Source organism: Tamandua tetradactyla, chromosome 2 (genome assembly GCF_023851605.1).
Source record: "Tamandua tetradactyla isolate mTamTet1 chromosome 2, mTamTet1.pri, whole genome shotgun sequence".
NCBI lineage: Eukaryota > Metazoa > Chordata > Mammalia > Pilosa > Myrmecophagidae > Tamandua > Tamandua tetradactyla.
Window position 1 is genome coordinate 111,090,630 of NC_135328.1, and position 19,627 is coordinate 111,110,256.

The following is a 19,627-nucleotide window of genomic DNA, read 5'->3' on the forward strand; positions in this document are numbered from 1 at the left end:
GTTTGGGTAAATCACACCCTGAGCTTGTACATATTGTCCTGCAGTCTCTAGTCAGTGTGGCATCCATAGTGTTCCTGAGAAAACTTGTCATATTATATCACTCCGATCTCTTCAGTGACTCACTCAAAGCAAAAGACAGTATCTTGGGCCACCATGGCTCAACAGGCAGAGTTCTTGCCTGCCAAGCCGGATACCTAGGTTCAATTTCCAGTGCCTGCCATGTAAAAAAAAAAAAAGAAAAATTCATTAAAAAAAAAAAAAAAAAGACAATGTCTTCAAAATGTCTCCAGAGCCGTACTCAATCTGGATCCTCCATTTCTTTTCTGACCTTATTTCTTCTCTTCTCCAGTTTGTTCACTCCCCCCTCACCCCATCTTTCAATTCTCTGAATGCTCCAAGTATGACTTTGGCCTCATGGGCTTTCCATCTGGCTGATTCCTTTGCCTATAACCCTCAAAACCTGGATGAGCACATTTTGCTTTCTCCCACAACTCCATTATGTTCCTTCTTAAATTTCACCTTTCCGACCCAGTCTTCATTAATCATTTAAATTCAATTAACAACCACCCCCCACCATGCTACACACCACATCACCTATCTCTTCTTTATATTTCTCCCTATCACTTACGTGATGTATAGTTTTTTTATCCACTTGTTAATTTCTAAATTCATATGTTTATATTTATGTTTATTTATTTGCTTATTTATTTTTGTCTCCCTCAACTAGAGGGTAGGGCTATTGATCTCTTTTACTTAATGCTATATTTCCCTTAACATACCTGTAATGCATGCTGGAAAACAGTATTTGGCATTTGGTAGGTGATCGATACATTTTCTTGAATGAATAAATAAATGTGTGCAAAAGTCAGTGAATGAGGAGTTCCAGAAAGATGGTGGAATAGGATAGGTCGAGTTCACCCCTAGTCCTAGGAACAGCTATAGAAGGGATGGGAAGGCGACTGAGATGGTGATTCCATGGTGTAAATGACTCAAAAGTGTCTTCTACACTGCACAGGGAGGCCCTTGTTACAAAACCTGAAGAGCTGAGATGCAGAGAACTGAAGACCATCCAGCTGGTGCAAATAGCCTAATCTGCCCCTTTCCAAATGGAAGATGGGAGCCCTCAGGAGTGCACAGACCTGGAGAAGGAGACAAGGAAGTAAGCCAAGCTGCATTTCTTGAATGCACTACCTTCATGGGCACAACCCCATTGTGACTTACCCCACGCCCCATGTACCTGAGTGCAATCACCCAATCCCCACCCCTGAGCTTGCAGTTCCTCTATCCCACCACCCGCCCTCTGCTTGTATCCACACCAAACCTCCACCCCAAGTGTGAACACGCCTTCCCAGCCCAACCCACTTTTTCTACATAAGCACAGTCTTTGCCCTGCACCTCCTGAGACCCACCTTACACTCCCTGCCCTATGCAGGTGATCACCGGCACATAAAGGCTGCAGGCACTCGCCTATACCCAGACTGCACCACCCTCCCAGCTCTGCGCAGGTGTACATAAGTCCATGGCCCTCCCAGATCAGCTCAGGCACATGGCCCCCAGTCAAGGGGCCTTCCTGCTCTGGGCAAGTCTGACCTGAGTAGCCAAACCACTCTCACCCCCAGCCCATGCAGAGGCAACCCTGGCCCATGGCCCCTGATCTCTGTGCAGATACACTCAAAGCCCCCGCCTCCAAAACTCTTGCACCCACACAGCCACTTCCTCCCTGCCCCTGGGCACCTATGCATTCCTAAACTGACTTTTTGACCTCAATGCATCACTGCACTTTTGTGCCCCGCCCTGTGCCCTGCATCCTGTTCTACATCCATCATGCAACTTTAGACTACTTAAGGAAATCAACTTCTAAAGCAAACCACAGAAAATATTTACACACCATGAAGACAATGGAAGATCAGTAAGCGTATCATAATGCAGACAGATAGAGCCCAGGGTAATGGCCAAATGAAAACAGTGGAGGAGACACAGACTTTGGAACAACTAACCAAAGATGTTTACTAAATAAAGTAAATGGGATGACTGATGATAGAAAGAAGATCAAGTAGACACTAGAAGAGCATAAAGAGGAATCCAAAAGAATAAATAGAAAAATAACAGATATCACAAAGATTAAAGATGCTGTATACCAAACAAAAAACATATTCGAGACACACAACAGCAGATTTGAAGAGGCAGAAGAAAGAGTAAATGACCTAAAGGACAGAACAACTGATTTTGAACACTCAAAAAAGCAAATGGCAAAAAAGATGGAAAACTTTGAATTGGATCTCAAGGAATTGATGGACAAAACAAAGTATGCAAATATAAGAATCATTGGTTTCCCCGAAGGAGAAGACAAGAGTATAAAGTGCTAGAAAGATTAATTGAGGAGATAATAGGGGAAAACCCTGAGCCCTTTTAAAGAATATAAATATGCAAATCAAAGAATCCCAACAAACACCAAATAGAATAAATCCAAGTAGGCCTTCCATAAGACACACACTAATCAGTCTGTTAAATTTTGAAGGAGAATAAAATCCTGAAAGAGGCAAGAGAAAAGCAATCTTCTACATACAAGGGAAACCACCTAAGACTGAGTTCAGACTCTACTCAACTGGCACTATGGAAGTGAGAATGAAGTGGTATGATATATTTAAGATCCTGAAATGGAAATATTTCCAGCCAAGAATTCTTTACCCAGTCAAATTGTCCTTCCAAACTGAGGGAGAAATTAAAATTTTCACAGACAAATCCTGAAAGAATTTGTCAACAAGAGACTGCACTACGAGAAATACTAAAGGGAGTTCTGCTAGTTGAAAAAAAAGACAGGAGAGGGAGGTCTGGAGGAGAACACAGAACTGAAAAGTACCAGTAAGGGTAACTTTAAAAGATAAAAAGAGAAAGAGGGAAAAGAATATATAGATCTGACAAATTAAATCTAAAGAATAAGATGGTGGATTCAAGAAATACTTTCCAGTAATGACTTTTAATGTTAATGGAGTAAGCTTATCAATTAAAAGATATAGATTGGCAGAATGGAATCAATAATATAATCCAGCTCTGTGCTGCTTACAAGAGACTCATCTTTGACAAGGATAGAAATAAACTGAAAATGAAGGATAAAAAAATGTTTCATGAATACTGTACCAAAAGAAAGCAGGAGTAGCTATTCTAATATCAGAACAAATAGACTTTAAATGTAAAGACGTCATAAGAGACAAAGAAGGACACTCTGTATTAATAAAAGGGACAATTCACCAAGAAGAACTAACAATCTTAAATGTTTATGCTTCCAATCAAGGAGCTCCAAAGTACTTGAAACAGACAGTGGCAAAACTGAAGGAAGTGGTAGATGTTTCAATGATAATAGTAGGAGACTTCAATACACCACTGTCCTCTATAGACAGAACAACCAGACACATGATCAACAAGGAAATAGAGAACTTAAACAATGTAATGAATGAGTTAGACCTAACAAGCATATATAGGTCATTACACCCTAGAATACCAGGATATACATTCTACTTCACTGCTCATGGAACATTCTCCAGGATAGACCATATGCTGGGGCACAAAACAGGTCTTTATAAATTTAAAAACATTGAAGTTATTCAAAGCATTTTTTTGATCACAATGAAATGAAGCTGGATATCAATAGCCGCCAAAGAATGAGAACTTTCACAAATATGTGGAGATTAAATAACACAGTCTTGAACAACCAGTGGGTCAAAGAAGAAATTGCTAGAGAAATCAGTAGCTATCTAGACACAAATGAAAATGTGAATACAACATATCAAAACTTAATGGTATGTGGCAAAGACTGTGCTGAGAGGAAAATTTATTGCCCTAAATGCCTACATTAAAAGACACAAAAGGGCAAAAATTGAGAACTTTACTGCTCACCTGGAGGAACTTGAGAAAGAACAGCAAACTAATCCCTAGGCAAATAGAAGAACAATAATAACTAAGATTAAAGTAGAGTTAAATGAATGGGAGAATAAAAGAACAATAGAAAGAATCAATAAAACCAAAAGTTGGTTCTTTGAGAAAATCATTAAAATCAATGGACCACTAGCAAGTCTGATAAAGAAAAAAAGGACAGAGGATGCAGATAAACAGAATCAGAAATGAGGAGGGTGTGCTTTACCACAGACCCTGAAGAAATAAAAGAAATCATAAGATGATACTATGAACAACTATATGCCAACAAACTAGACAACTTAGATGAAATGTACATATTCTTGGAAACACTCAAACAAGCTACACTGACTCAAGAAGAAATAGATGATCTCAACAAACCAATCACAAGTAAGGAGATTCAGTCAGTCAACCAAAATTTTCCTACAAAGAAAACACAGAGCCAGATGACCTCATGGGGAAATTTTATCAAACATTCCAAAAAGAACTACCACCAATCCTGCTCAAATTTTTCAAAAAAATTGAACAAAGAAATGAATTTATTTTATGAAGCTAAAATCATTTTAATACCAAATCTGGATAAAGATGCTATAAGAAAGGAAAACTACAGACCACTCTCCCTAATGAACATGGATGCAAAAAATCTCAACAAAAACTAGCAAATTGAATCCAACAACACATTAAAAGAGTTATACACCATGACCAACTGGCATATGTATCTAGAATGCAAGGATGGTTCAACACAAGAAAATCAACTAATGTAATACAGCACATTAAGAAATCGAAAGGGAAAAATCACATGATCATCACGATTGATGCTGAAAAAGCATTTGACAAAATTCTATATCCTCTTCTGATAAAAACACTTCAAAAGAAAGGAATAAAAATAATGTCCTTGCTATGATAAAGGGCATATGTGAAAATATGATAGCAAATATCATACTCAACTGAGACTGAAAACTTTCCACATAAGATCAGGAAGGAGACAAGAATGCCATCTGTCACCACTGTTATTCAGCATTGTACTAGAAATTCTAGCTAGAGCAATCAGGAAGGAAAAAGAAATAAAGGCATTGAAATTGGAAAGGAGAAAGTAAAATTTTCGTTATTTGCAGATCACATGATACAATACTTGGAAAATCCTGAGAAATCCACAACAAAGTTTCTTGAGCTAATAAACAAATTCATCAGGGTGGTAGAGTAGAAAATTAATATGCCAAAATCAGTAGCGTTTCTATGCACAAGCAATAACCTACCTGAGGAGTTGGTTAAGGAAAAAAATCCATTCAGAATAGCAACCAAAAGAATCAAGTACCTAAAAATGAACTTAACCAGGGACGTAAAGTACTAATACACAGAAAACTACATATTTTGCTAAAGAAATCAAAGATCTAAGTAGATTCTTCCCTGTTCTTGGACAGGAAGGTTAAATATAGTTAAGATGTCAGTTCTAAGCAAATTGATCTATAGATTCAGTGCAGTACCAATCACAATTCCAACAACTGACTTAGATGACTTGGAGAAGCTAGTTATCAAATTCATCTAGAAGGGAAAGAGATGCTGAATAGCTTAAAGTATCCTAAAATAGAAGAACAGAGTGGGAGGACTAACACTTTCTGATTTTGAAACTTATAAAGCCACAGTGGTCCAAACAGTATAGTACTGGCACAAAGATAAAAGTATTAACCAATGGAATCAAATTGAGAGTGCCAAGATAGACCACCAAATCTATGGTCAACTAATTCATGACAAAGCCCCCAAATCCACTGTACTGGGACAAAATAGTCTTTTCAATAAATGGGCATGGAGAACTGGATAGCAATAGCAAAAAGAATGAAAGAGGACCCTTATGTTACATCCTATACAAAAATTAATTCAAAGTGGATCAAACAACTAAATATAAGAATTAGCATGGGCGGGCCACGGTGGCTCAGCAGGTAAGAGTGCTTGCCTGCCATGCCCGAGGACCCAGGTTTGATTCCCAGTGCCTGCCCATGTAAAAAAAAAAAAAAAGCACCATAAAGCTTCTAGAAGATAATGTAAGGAAACATCAAGAGGTAGTTTGCTAAACTAACACCAAAAGCACAAGCAACAAAAGAAAAAACAAATTAATGGGAACGCCTCAAAATCAAATGCTTCTGCACCTCAAAAGACTTTGTCAAAAAGGTGAAGAGGTAGCTAACTCAATGGGAGAAAATATTTGGAAAAAGGTTTGTTATCCTGTATAAATAAAGAAAATATACAAATTAGCAACAAAAGAACAAAGAACACAATTATAAAATGGGCTAAGGATATAAGTAGGTATTTTTCTGAAGAGCAAATACAGATGGGCTGAAAGCACTTGAAGATATGCTCATTTTCATTAGCTATATGGGAAATGCAGACCAAGACTATAAAGAGATGCCATCTCACACCTATAAGAATAGCTGCTATTAAACAAACAGGAAACTACAAATGTTGGAGAGGATGTGGAGAAATTGAGACACATATGCACTGCTGGTGGTTATGAATAATGGTAAAGGCTCTATGGAAGACAATTTGGTGGTTCCTTAGGAAACTAAATATCAAGTTGCCCTATGACTCACCAATAGCATTACTTGTTATATACCCAGAAGAGCTTAAAGCAGTGATACAAACAGACATTTGCACACCAATGTTCATAGCAGCATTATTCACAATCACCAAAAGATGGAAATAATCCAAATGCCCATCAACAGACAAGTGGATTAACAAAATGTGGTATACACATATAATGAAATATTATGCAGCAGTAAGACAAAATGATGTTCTGAAGCACATAACAAAATGGATGAGCCTTGTGGACATATTACTGAGTGGAATAAAGCCAGACACAAAAGGGTAGATGCTATATGACCCCACTTTATGACCATGGTAAAGGTAAAATCAGAGACTTATAGTACAGAATATAGGGGACTTAGAGATACATAGAAGCTAGAGATTGGTGAACGGTTAGCTAATGAGGTTGAACTCAAATGTAAAGGAATTATAGAAGTGAAAGTGCTTCTCTAGTGTGTCTATAAGTAAAATTACCATATTGAAGGTGAACAAGATTAAAAAGGATTGTATAGACCTATATGTCCCACTGATTAACACTAGAAATATAAATAAGTTCTTGCAAGAACTAATTCAAAGGTATGATTCATGTACAAAGAGTGTTTAAGTCCAGGGTATGAGGGGGAATTGCTATTGCATGCTATGGGCTATGTTTAAACAGGAAAACATCAGCAGTACTACAGCAACAACAGGGATAAATAATGGGGGGAGGGACAAGTTAAAGGAGGTTAAAATTTCCAATGAGCTGAGGGGTGTGTTTACTGGTTATATTTCTCTTGGGAACAATGAAATTATCCAAAATTGAGAGTGTGGTGGACTGTGGACTTTGGGCATTATAAATGATGCCTAATGAATCCAGGTGGCTGAAGATGCACTGACTGTGAAATAGACTGGTGAACGATGGTGTATACATATGATCGAATATTGTGTTGCTACAAAAAGGAATGAAATCATGAGGCATGCAAAGATTTGAATGAACCTGTTGTACACATGGTGAGGCAAAATAATCCAGAAATGAAAGCACTATTATTATATGGTCTCCTTTAGAAAATGCTTATAAGAAAACAGCAGCCCAAATTGTAATATCTTATAGCAGACACATTTAGTCTGGAGTGGTAGTTATTATTTCTGGATTTTGAGCAGCTCTTTTATATATCTATAATCTGGTATTTAGACATAAGAACAAAGCCAGTCAGTTCAGGATTAAGTTAATTCAGGACACGGGGTAAGGAAGACATCTATATTTTAGAACTGTACCTACTCTTTGAAACCAAAGGAAGAAAGGTTTATTTTGTCTGGAGACTAAATTTTCTGTAGCAAATCATCCAACTCAACCTGTCTGGAAAACTCACTGGAACAACTGAAACACTGTAATCTCAAAATTATAATAAGGGCTTTTAACCCTGTATAGTTTAATATAATACCTTAATACATCCTAGAATATATTAAACAGATAATCAAAAAGTATTGGCAAAACCCCTTGAGGGTTCGGAGGAAAAATATGGAATCATTAAACTTTACTATCAGAGAATCCCCTGATACTGTGTCAGACATTAGGGGCACCAAATCAATAGGCCAAGCCCTTGATCTTGAGGCTTACTGTTGTGAAGCTTATGTATGTAGCAGGGAAGCTTAGACTATCTATAGGTATGCCTAAGAGTTACTTCTAGAGGGCTTCTTTTGTTGCTCAGATATGGCCTTATTCTCTCTAATCCCAACTCTGTGAGTGAAATCATTGCCCTACCAAATCATTGTCATATGGGACATGACATCCAGGGATGAAAGTCTCCCTGGTGGCATGGGAGATGATTCTCAAGGATGAGTCTGGCTTAGCATTATGAGATCAACAATTCCATCCTGACCTAAAGGGGGAAAAGAAGTGTAACTAATAAAGTATCAGAGGCTGAGAGAGTTCAAATAGAGTCGAGAGGCTACTCTGGAGGTCACTCTTATGCAAGCTTCAGTTAGACGGTGCTACCTATCATAACTTGCCAACCCCAACCAAACCATCCCAACCCAATCCTAAAGAACACCTAGGGCAATATATAAGATCCTACTAAGGTTCCATATACTAGTGTAACATTCCAGAAACCTACAACCCCAAAATGGATCCCAGGACCAGATAAATCCTGAAACCTATAGGGCTCAGTCTACCCAGAACATCAGCTAGCTATATACAGTGGTGTATACATGTGATCAAATACTGTGCAACTACAAAAAGAATGAAGTTTTCATTCATGCAGCATTGTAAATGACCTGTGAAACATTTGAGGATGCAAAATAAGCCAGAAACAAAAGAGCAATTATTGTAAGGTCTCCTTTAGAAATTACTTATAAGCAAACAGAGGCCTCGATTGTAAGTTCTTATTATAGACACATTTGGTCTGGAGTGGTAATTATTATTTCTGGATTTTGAGAGGCTCTTATATATATGTATAACCTGGTATTTAGAGGTAAGAACAAAGATGGTCAGGTCGGGATTAAGATAATTCAAAATACGTGGGTAAGGAAGATGTTGTCTATATTTTAGATCACCTACTCTTTGAGACCAAAGGAAGAAAGGTTTATTTGATCTGGAAACTGAATTCTCAGTAGCATATCATCTAACTCAACTTGTCTGGATAGCTTATTTAAACAGTCAAAACACAGGAAGCTCAAAATAAGACTAAGGTCTTTTTATTTATTTATTTTTTTTAAATACCAAAAACCACCAAACATTCCTATTTTGATCATTCTGTTCTACATATATAATCAGTAATTCACAATATCATCACATCATTGCCTATTCATCATCATGATCATTTCTTGGAACATTTGCATCTATTCAGACAAAGAAATAAAACGAAAACAGAAGAAAAATGTATACATACCATACCCCTTACCCCTCCCTTTCATTGATCACTAGCATTTCAAACTAAATTTATTTTAACATTTGTTCCCCCTGTTATTTATTTTTATTCCATATATTCTACTCGTCAGTTGACAAGGTAGATAAAAGGAGCATCAGACACAGGGTATTCACTATCACACCGACAGAGGTCTTTTAATCCTGTATAGCTTAATGTAATGTCTGGATACATCCTAGAGACTATTAAGCAGATAATAAAAAAGTATTGGCAATGTCCTCTGAGCAATGCAAGAAAGAATATGGAAATATTAAACCTTACCATCAGGGAATCCCCGATACTGTGTCAAACTTTAGGGACACCCTAAAATCAATAGGCCATGTCTCGATCATGAGACTTACTCTTATGAAGCTTTTGTAGGTAGTGGAGAAGCTTAGACTACTTATAGGCATGCTTAAGAGTTCCTTTTGGAGGACGACCTCTTTTGTTGCTCAGATGTGGCCTCATTCTCTCTAAGTCCAACTCTGTAAGTGAAATCATTGCCCTCCCCCCATGTGGGACATGACATCCAGGAGTGAAAGTCTCCCTGCAATGTGGGAGATGACTCCCAAGGTTGAATACAGACCTGGCACTGTGGGATCAACAATTCCATCCTGAACAAAAGGGGGGAAAGAAGTGTAATTAATAAAGTATCAGTGGCAGAGAGAGTGCAAATAGAGTTGAGAGGCTACTCTGGAGGTTACGCTTAGGCAAGCTTCAGGTAGACCTTGCTACCTATCATAACCTGCCAACCCCCAACCAGGACCAATCCTGAAGAATACTTAGGGTAATATGTAAGATTCCACAAGGATTCCAGGCACTAGAGTAACTTGCCAGAAATCTACAGTCTCCAGATAAGTCCAGAAACTTACCCCAGCCTCTCCAGAACATCAGATAGTTCCATCTCCTTACCCCATATTAGTGACAGACCCTTCCAGTATGAAAAATTTAGAATTGTTATAGCCCAAACACCCCTAAAGAGAGGGATGGAAAGATCAAAGGTTATGGTGGAGTTATACATAGAAATAATGGGATTTAACAAATGAATATGAGTGCTAAATCATGAAATTGATATCTCTTTCAGTCTCCAGTATTTTAGAGCAACTAGAAGTAAAAACCTAAAATTGTTAAATTGTAATCCATGTCAAAGTCTGAAATATGTTCTACAACTAATTGTGCTGTGCTTTGGCATTTATAGCTTTTTTCTATATATGTGATTTTTCACAAAAAAAGAAGGGAAAAAAAACTCGATTGTGGTGACAAAAAAATTTAAGCCTTCTACCAGCCTATATTCTGGAGCATCTAGGAGGAAAAATATGAGAGTATTGTATGGCAGCCATGACAAACTCTGGAATCTGTCCTGTAACTACTTGTTGAGGAGTGCTTTGAAAACTATGCCTTTTTTATTTCTTTGCTTTGTATATGTTATACTATATAATAAAAAAAAAAGTTAAAAAGGAAGAAAAAGTATTGACAAAGTCCCTTAGGGGGTGGGAGAAGAAATATGAAACTATTAAACTTTACCACTGAGGAAAATCCTGATACTGTGTCAAATATCAGGGATACCTAAATCAATAGACCATGTCCTTGATCTGGAGGGCTGCTCTTGTGAATTTTTTATGTGGAGAAACTTAGCCTACGTGTAGGTATGCTTAAGAGTTACTTCTGGAGGACCTTTTTTGTTGCTCAGATGTGGCCTCATTCTCTCTAAGTCCAACTCTGTAAGTGAAATCATTGTCCTCTGCACTTCATGGAACATGACATCCAGGGGCTGAATGTCTCTCTGGTGGCATGGGAGAAAACCTCTAGGGATGAGTCTGGCTCTGGCACCATGGGATCAAAAACTCCATCCTGAACAAAATGGGGAAAAGAACTATAACAAATAAGGTATTAGTGGCTGAGGGAGTTCAAATAGAGTCGAGAGGCTACTCTGGAAGTCTCTCTTATGCAAGCTTCAGTTAGACATTGCTACCTATCATAACTTGCCAAACCTCAACCACAACTATCCTACCCAATCCTAAAGTGCACCTAGGGCAACATATAAGATTCTACAAAGGTTCCATGCACTAGGGTAACTTTCCAGAAAACTGCAATCTCCAGATGGGTCCCAGGTCAAGATGAGTTCTGAAACCTAGAGGGGCCAGCCTCTCCAAAACATCAGCTAGATCCATCTCCTGACCCAATATTATTGACAGTCCCTTCCAACATGAAAAAGTTGGAGTGGGTATACTGCAAATACACCTAAAGCATGGGAGAAAGATCAAAGCTGATGGTAGAGATGTACAGAGAAGGTAGGGTTTAACAAGTGAGTATGCTTGCTGAGTCATTGTATGGATATTTCTTGTAGTCTCCAGTTTCTCAGAGCAGCTAGAAGTAAAAATCAAAAGTTGTGAAATTGTAACCCATACCAAACTCTGAAATCTGTTCTACAACTAATTGTTGTGATGTGATTTGAAAATAATTGCTTTTTTTGTACATATGTTATTTTTCACAAAAATAGATGATTGTGATGATAAAAATATATATATTCCTTCTCACCTCCTATGTTCTGGAACATGTAGAAGGAAAAACCTGAGATAACGATATGGTCGCCAGTGACAAACTTTGGGATGAGTCCTGTAACTACATGTTAAGAGTGCTTTAAAGCTACTGCTTTTTAGTTTCTTTGCTTTGTGTGTGTGTGTGTGTGTGTGTATTAAAAAAACTTAAAAAACGTTTATGAATAAATCACCAAGGGTATCTGAATTGGGGACTACTGTGAGGGCAATTACATTCTTAAGCTTCTCAATATCACTTTAGCTATGACTTTAGACTATAACTTTAGAGCTGCCTCCATTTCACAGATAAGATGACAGTGGCAGAGGGTAAAGAAATGGTTTGACTAAGTGTCGAAAGGGAATGGAGCCAAAAGACAAGTTTCATTTTCATCTCAAGCTCACTTTGCTGACATATAGGCTACAGAAATGTGAAGCATGTTATAAATGTGTTTTAATGGAGGCTATTCTTATAGGATTTCCAAGTGATAGCAGGGAGTATTGAAATTCTCATAACATCAACTAATCTTATGAGATTCACAGCCCTATTTTCATGTCAGGCAAGTTGTATGAGTGCCAGATAATTATCTGAACTTCTGGTTACTTCTCTAAACTAAGATTCTGAACCTCTTGAAGTTCACTTTTTGCTATCTGAAATTTATACCAGATAAGGCATTTTCTAGAGAATATATTTAGGCTTTTATATTCATATGCAAGGAATAGAGTCTCAACTGGGATGGGGTTTAAGCCCTCATCCTCAGAGTGACAGTAAGCTCCTGGTGAAATAAGATCATTATGGGGCACATTTCCTCCAGATATAAAAATGGTGAACTGAGGTTTGAATACTGAATAAGCATTTATATATTTATTTATCATACATGTCTTTAACTACTAGGTGAATTATGTATGGGAAATACAAAAGTTTTTTTTTTTTCTGCTTTCCCACAAATTTGGTGACCCCCTGAGCAGGAACTATGTATCACTAATTTCAACAACCAGCATCTAACACAGTGTCTAAGACACAGTAGGTTGGCAGTAAGTATTCAGTAGCTATATTTAACAAATGAAGACATGACATCTCCGTCCAGATGAACACATTCTTAAACAGGAGAAAATAGAAAAAAATAGTTTGTAGTCACAACAAATGGAATTACATCCAATTTATGGAATTTCCATACAAGAAGTCATGTGGGTAAGGGAGAGTTGGTTTTTTTTTTAAAAATCAGGGGAGAAGTCACATACAACCTGGCATTTGGGCTAAGTTTGAGCTTAAATTATGGTTGCAATGTGGTGATATTACATGGTGGAGGTAATGTCATAAAGTCAACAGGACTGAGTATTTTCAGAGTTTATGAGGGTTGGCCAAGATTCAACAACAAGTGTACAATAGAACTAGAATCCCAAGTAAGCTCTGAACTTCAAACCTCAAGCTCTTTGCATGACATCATGTTGCCATTTACAGTATATTTTTGGTGGATATGTAGAAATTGGCCCCATATGGTGTGTGGAAAAATGATGTTAAAGACTAGTGAAATGTATCTAAATAATTACTTTAGAATGAACAGAACCCTGTCCTGCCATCAGCGAATGTGGAGAATGCATCATAAAGGTCAATGAAAATGAAAGTTACAACAAAGAGAAACCACAAGAAAGGGAGGCATGTAAGAGTTGCAGTTTTTTTTTAATGACCTAAGGATTGTCCATACTAAGATAAAATAGCATCAGCAGATTCTAAATAATGGATTAATCCAAGTCCACATGATTTAATACTTGACAGGAGCTAGTGAAAGCAAAAGGACAAGATAATGCAGAACCATCCCAAAGAAGCTCAGTGGACCTTACAACAGAAATAGCATTCCACTCTTTGTAACTTTTACAATTCTTTGTGTATTGTTATATGGATAAGATAATTTAAAACAGTGCCTCACTTGATCCCTAGAACAAGCAAAAAATCAGCCTTAGCATAACTCTTTCCTGTTGAGTATCCACTGCCAAAGTCTAATTCATTATCAAACCCACTGGGTTCTGCTGCTTAAGTATCTTTCTAATCTCTTTTCTGGTTTTCATAGTAGACTCTTATTGTTTTCTGTTGGAGTTACTAATTCTATTTTCTCTCCCCTTGATTTAGTCCTCAAAATTTCCCCTACAGTAAGTTACTAAAATTCAAATGTGATCCTATCAGTTGAAATCTATCAAGGACTTTGCATTTATAGATATTCATGGTACCTTTAACTCCATCCAACCTTCTCTCCTGCCATTCCCCATTCGCATTCCAGTATTATATAAGCAGTTCACTAACTTGAATTATGCTTTTCCTCCACCAAGAATTCTATTTTTCCTGTTGTGCAGCTGGTAAACTCCAGTTCACTCTTTGTAATTCGATTTACATATTATCCCTTTTGTGAAGTCTTCTCTTTTGCCTTTGATCACACTATTCTTTTTGCCACCAGTGCATTTTTGCATAGGTGATGCTGCATTTGCTGCACAGAATTGTAATTATGCTTTTTACATACCTCTCTCTTTTGCTAGACAGTTCCTGAAGCGAGGAACCACCTACTTTTGTCAATTGCAGTTGACTTAGAATGGTGCTTGGTGAACAGTGGTTAGCTAGCAACATGAGATTTGAGTAAGTTAAAAAATGGTAGAGCACATATTACTTATGATCATCTTCCAGATACAAAAGAGAAAAAACATTCTTGTTATTGGCTAAGGTCAACAAGTGGTAGCAGTGATTGACTCCAGTTAGAATATCTTCCCACAGTTTTATACATAGTTTCTTATGCTTTTCCTTATTTGCATATATGCCTTTCAGACTAATATCAGAAAAGCGGGTATTACCAGGCCATGGTCATATGCAGCTGAAATAGTAAGAATATTGGGGGTATTCTTGGCGAGAAATACCTGAAGAATAGAGGTAAGCATCCTCCCTTTGAGGTTTGTGGAGTAGTCTGCTCCTAAAGGGTTTTATTAGCAGCTAATCAAAATGCTTTTGCTCTCATCTCTAGCCATTAGTGCACTAAGGGTAAATCAGTGTTAAAGAGGTTTCTGATTTCTTTCACATTTTAAATGTATTTTGTTTGGGAGAAGAGGACAGTGGAGGAATGTGCCTTCCCTGTTCCTGGTGTTTCTGACCTGCCAAGAGAGCTCTTTAGGATAATTCCAAGCTCTGTTCCTTTTTTTCACCTGGCCTTTGGAATGGTCAAGTGATTTACCTGGAAAATATGGGAAGATTTGCAACTTAACATGCTTGACTTGACTAATTCCCTTCTTTTTCTTGAGGGTAAAAATGGGTTTCTTCTGTTTCTGCAACCTTGTGAATTACTACTTGTTAAATCTGCCCATTTCCAGGTTAGTTATCATAATTTGACTCATTCAAACCCAAGTTCTTGAACCAGGGTTTCCAAAAATAAAAAGGGTAATGAGGCCTCCATTGTTACCCTTCTGTTGTATTTCCTATCTTCTTCTAAAGCTGAATGGAACAAAGTGTTGTACATACTAGAAGGCCATTAAGAGGCTCCAGTATTTGGTCTATTATCTGGGAACGTCAAGGAATAAATAGAAGTAGAATTGGAAGAGTAAAATGTCCTTGTGGAAATGGATTTGGTACTTCCATGGGAAGTGGATTTGTGTCTTGGTCTTTAGTGGGTCAGGATGTTTGACCTTGGCAGATTGGAGATTATTTTGTGTAGGTCAGACAGGCTTCTGTAGTAAAGTTCTAAGTCCTGGGGAAAAGTTTTTTTGCCAAGTGTATCAGTTTGCCAGGGCTGCTGTAACAAATTATCATGAACTCATTGGCTTAAAATAGTAGAAATTCATTATCTATTATTCATTATCATTATCAGTTCTGGAAACCAGAGGGTCTAGGGCAGGATATGCTTGTGGCCTATTCTATATTCTGGTTGTTGCCAGTTTACTTGGCTTATGGCCATATCAGTTCATTATCTGCCTAGGTCTTTACATCACCTTCTCCTCCTTGTGTGTATATCCTCTCTTCTTTCTCTCTCCAGTGTCCCTCTTCTAATAGGAGACTTGTTGTCGTATTTAAAGTCCATCCTGGTAATCCAGCAAGAGCTCATTATCACAAAATCCTCAACATAATTGCACCTGCTAAGGCTCTTTTCCAAATAAGATAGCATTTTACAGGTCCAAGGATTAGGATGTGGGTATGTCTTTTGGAGGGCCACCATTCAATCCATGATGCTAGTGAGTAGATCATGGTTAATGACTACATGTATTTCCATGTGTTTACTTCATGATGACTTAAGTACTTTTATACTCCCTTTAAAATGGGTATCTCCTATTGAATTGCTTGGTAAAAGCAATCAAAGCACTACAGTCTAAAGAAGTCAATTGTTAAGCATACATATCTATATGTTTCTTTCTTTCTATCTATCTATCTATCTATCTATCTATCTATCTATCTATCTTCTATCTATCTGTCTATCTATCTATCCCTCTATCCATCCAACCACGCATCATCTACTTATCTCTGTCATCTACCCTTCTGTATACATCTGTGTATACTCTATCTGTTTGTCTATCTATCTATCTAATCTGTTTTTCCATCCACCCACCCATCCATCCATTTATATATCTCTCATAATAACAATGGCTTATAAGTCTCATTCCTACATTATTGATTTTTATTCCCCAAACTTGTGAAATAAGACATGGAGAAATTTTGTGTCTTGATAAAGCACTGAAGACACACAGACCCTTGCTGTGTGAGTCAACTGTTTGTGACTATGCAACCAATAAATGATGGGGCAGAGAACTAAACCCACATCTTCTCAGTCCTCCTCTGCCCCCATTTTCCCATTTGCTGATTCCACTTCATCTTCCTGAGGATGCCAGATGCCAGATTCCATCCTATGGGCCCCACCCGTGCTTATCCCCAATGTCAGGAATTCCCACACTCTGGAATTCTCTTCCCTCAGAGGTCTGACTTGATTACCTCTTTAAAGATTCTGCTCATATCTCACCCTCCTAGTGAGGTTTAACCTGTCCACCCTCCAAATTGAAACCCATGTTCCTCTCTACCCCCAATCTCAATTCCCATGCTACTACCTAGAGTAGTCCTTAGCACATCCAAGATACTCAATAAATTTGAAATTGATGAGTGAATGAACTGCCTTTTCAGTATTACCAGGATCTTTGAGAGGCATCCCACACTATTAAAAGTTGTACTTATATTTTTGCCCTAATTACTCATGTAAATTTATCCACACAAGATGGCTAAATAGACCTGATCTTGTTGCAGTAATCATCTTCACTTCCATCTTCTCTCACCTCCTCATCCTGTCAGCTACTGTAGTCCAGGAGATTATTGGCTCTTCTTTGCTAGGGTCACTGCCAATTTCCTATAAGCCTCTTTGTCTCTATTCTGGCACCATTAATTCTTATTTCTCACAATCAAAAGGATATTGCTAAAATCAATATATTTTCATTTCTTGCTTACTATCTTTACATGACTTCCCTCACTTTCAGGAAAATGGACAAATGCCACATCATGGTAATGTTTGTCCTGATATGCCACTGCCAATCCCTGCAACTATGTCTCCTGACTTTGGTTTCACTTTCTACCACAGGTGACCACCTGAAAGTGTCCCACTTGCTTGTGATCTCTCTTCTTTACCTACCTTTTAACAGGCTTTTGCTTTGACCTGGTAATAGACCTTCCACACCTGGCTCCTCCCTTTTCCTTCTTTGAGACACAGTCCATGATTTATCTCACCCCATAGCGGTAAGTCCTTCCTACTTGCTGTTACTTTAGTATTTACACCACCTATGGTAAGTTTTGGGTCTACTCACCTCTCTCCTTCACTACATTGTAAATTTCTCTGGGGCAAGGGATGTCTATTAACTCTTTATCCTAGTTTCTTGCACAGAGCCTTAGGGTAGAGTCAACATTGAATAAATACTTAAAAAATTTTACAAACAGCTGAGGAAAATGATGGTATTTTTCTTTTCTCCATCTAAAGATGGTTCTCCTGAATTGTGAACTTCCTTAGAAAAGATTGCATTTTCATCAGTTAAGTTTACTAGAGAACCAATAAGACCCCAGGATCAGTCAGATCTGGATGTAATTTTACATATCTATAATAAAATATCTTGTGATTTGATATTTTAGTGGTATAGGCTAGAGGCAGACTAGTTATTAACAAGGAATTTTTCTGACACTTTAAAGAAGAATGTTATCTTCTAAGGAATATGTTATAACTGTCACGTAACATTTTCAACAACTACAGAGGACACCTCAGCTCTTTTCCCTTTGATCCTCCAGGCCCCAGTATGTGGATGTGAGGGATGAATGTGTGAAGATGATTAGTCTAATGCTAAATTAAAAAAAAAAAAGATACAAAAAAGACAAAACATTTTTAAAGACTGAAATTAGTGCACATAGGGGTGGGTGTTTCATTTCTGAGGGTGGTATGATTCGAGAAGAGGGTTAAGGTGCTTGGAGGTGTTAAGAGGTCAGCAATAAAGGATGTTGGACTGCACATGAATGTGAAGGGCCACTGTTCTCAGTAAAGGGAACCTCAGGGAGGGGACTGAATCTAAAGGGAGACAGAGATTGTGTAGAAACAGTCAGAGGAGAGTTAGGAATTAGTATTTGATCAGTACTAGTTGGTGTGGGAGGAGGTACAGGGCTAGACAGGATTGAGGACCTGGCAGGGGCGTCAGTCAGGTCAGCGACTACTGTGGAGGAATTAGCTGGAATTGACAGGGTGACCATGGCTTGGGTCAGGTCCTCTGCTCTCCCTGCAGCAAACAGAGAGAAAGAAGGGGCAGGCTCAGCGACACTGCTCTCTGATATGAGTTCAATTTCATCCTCCTCCAAGATGGTATGGTTCTGTTTTGGCTCAGCATTCTTCTCCAGGTCTGTATCTTCAGTAGTGGCTACCCAAGGGCACTTCCAAGGTGGGGACAGTATACCACCCCCCCCCCCCCCACAACACTGGCAGTGGCATCACCAGCTTCCTTTTATAGTATCTGTAGTTTGGCAGATGTGGGAAGAGGGGTGTTCCTTGATGGAATAACTGCACAATCTTCTCCTGATGTCTCCTTCCCTGGCTGGGACCCTAGAGAGCTAAGGTGATGGCCTTCATCCACCACTGCCTCTGGCAGCTTCTCTGGAAGCAGGAAGTAGGATGAGACTGGGCCAGGGAGCCCTGCTGCACCTGGATCACATCTCCAAGAGGAAGGAAACCACCAGCAGGCCTGAGTGAGCTTGTGCTGGCACAGTCATTGACAAATAAGCTCACAGGAAACTCCTGGACTTTTTGACACAAGCCATCTTCTGAAGGTCGGGAGGAAAAGTTTTCTATAGAGGCCTAGAGCTGCACTGGAAGGAAGTGGCCACTCCATCCATCACCAGTGACTTGGATGTTGATGGTCTGTCTTCACTGCTGTGGGGTCCCCATCTCTGATCTTCCTGTTCTCTGGTTTCTATGTGATCCTCTTCTTTGATGAACCCTTCGCTGCCATATCGTGGTCCTCTCTGTTCATCCTCCTTTAGGCAAGGATGTAGGAGCTGACCTGATGGTGCTGGCATGGGCATAACAACCTGTGCAGGTGGCAAACACACCAGAGTCCACTTGTGCCCTGGGGGAGGAATCTTCATTGTTCCAGAAGAAGGACCGCACATCTTGGGGTTTTGAGGAGACAACACCGGCTTCTTCCAAGGATTCCCTGTACAGAAGGAAGTACCCCTAGAAAGGAGCA

General features: G+C 38.6%; 1 long non-coding RNA gene across 9 annotated transcripts in view; it reads left to right on the plus strand.

Annotated features, from left to right (window-relative positions):
- The window catches only part of LOC143673679 (uncharacterized), a 207,466-nt gene that overhangs the window by 175,046 nt on the left and 12,793 nt on the right, over positions 1 to 19,627 (plus strand). For 8 of the 9 annotated variants that reach the window (XR_013170510.1, XR_013170509.1, XR_013170511.1 and 5 more), the window contains one exon: positions 1,016 to 5,922. This is a non-coding gene — a long non-coding RNA (uncharacterized LOC143673679). Of the gene's footprint in view, positions 1 to 1,015; positions 5,923 to 19,627 lie in introns of those variants that run through there. The other variant, XR_013170514.1, reaches the window with a different exon arrangement.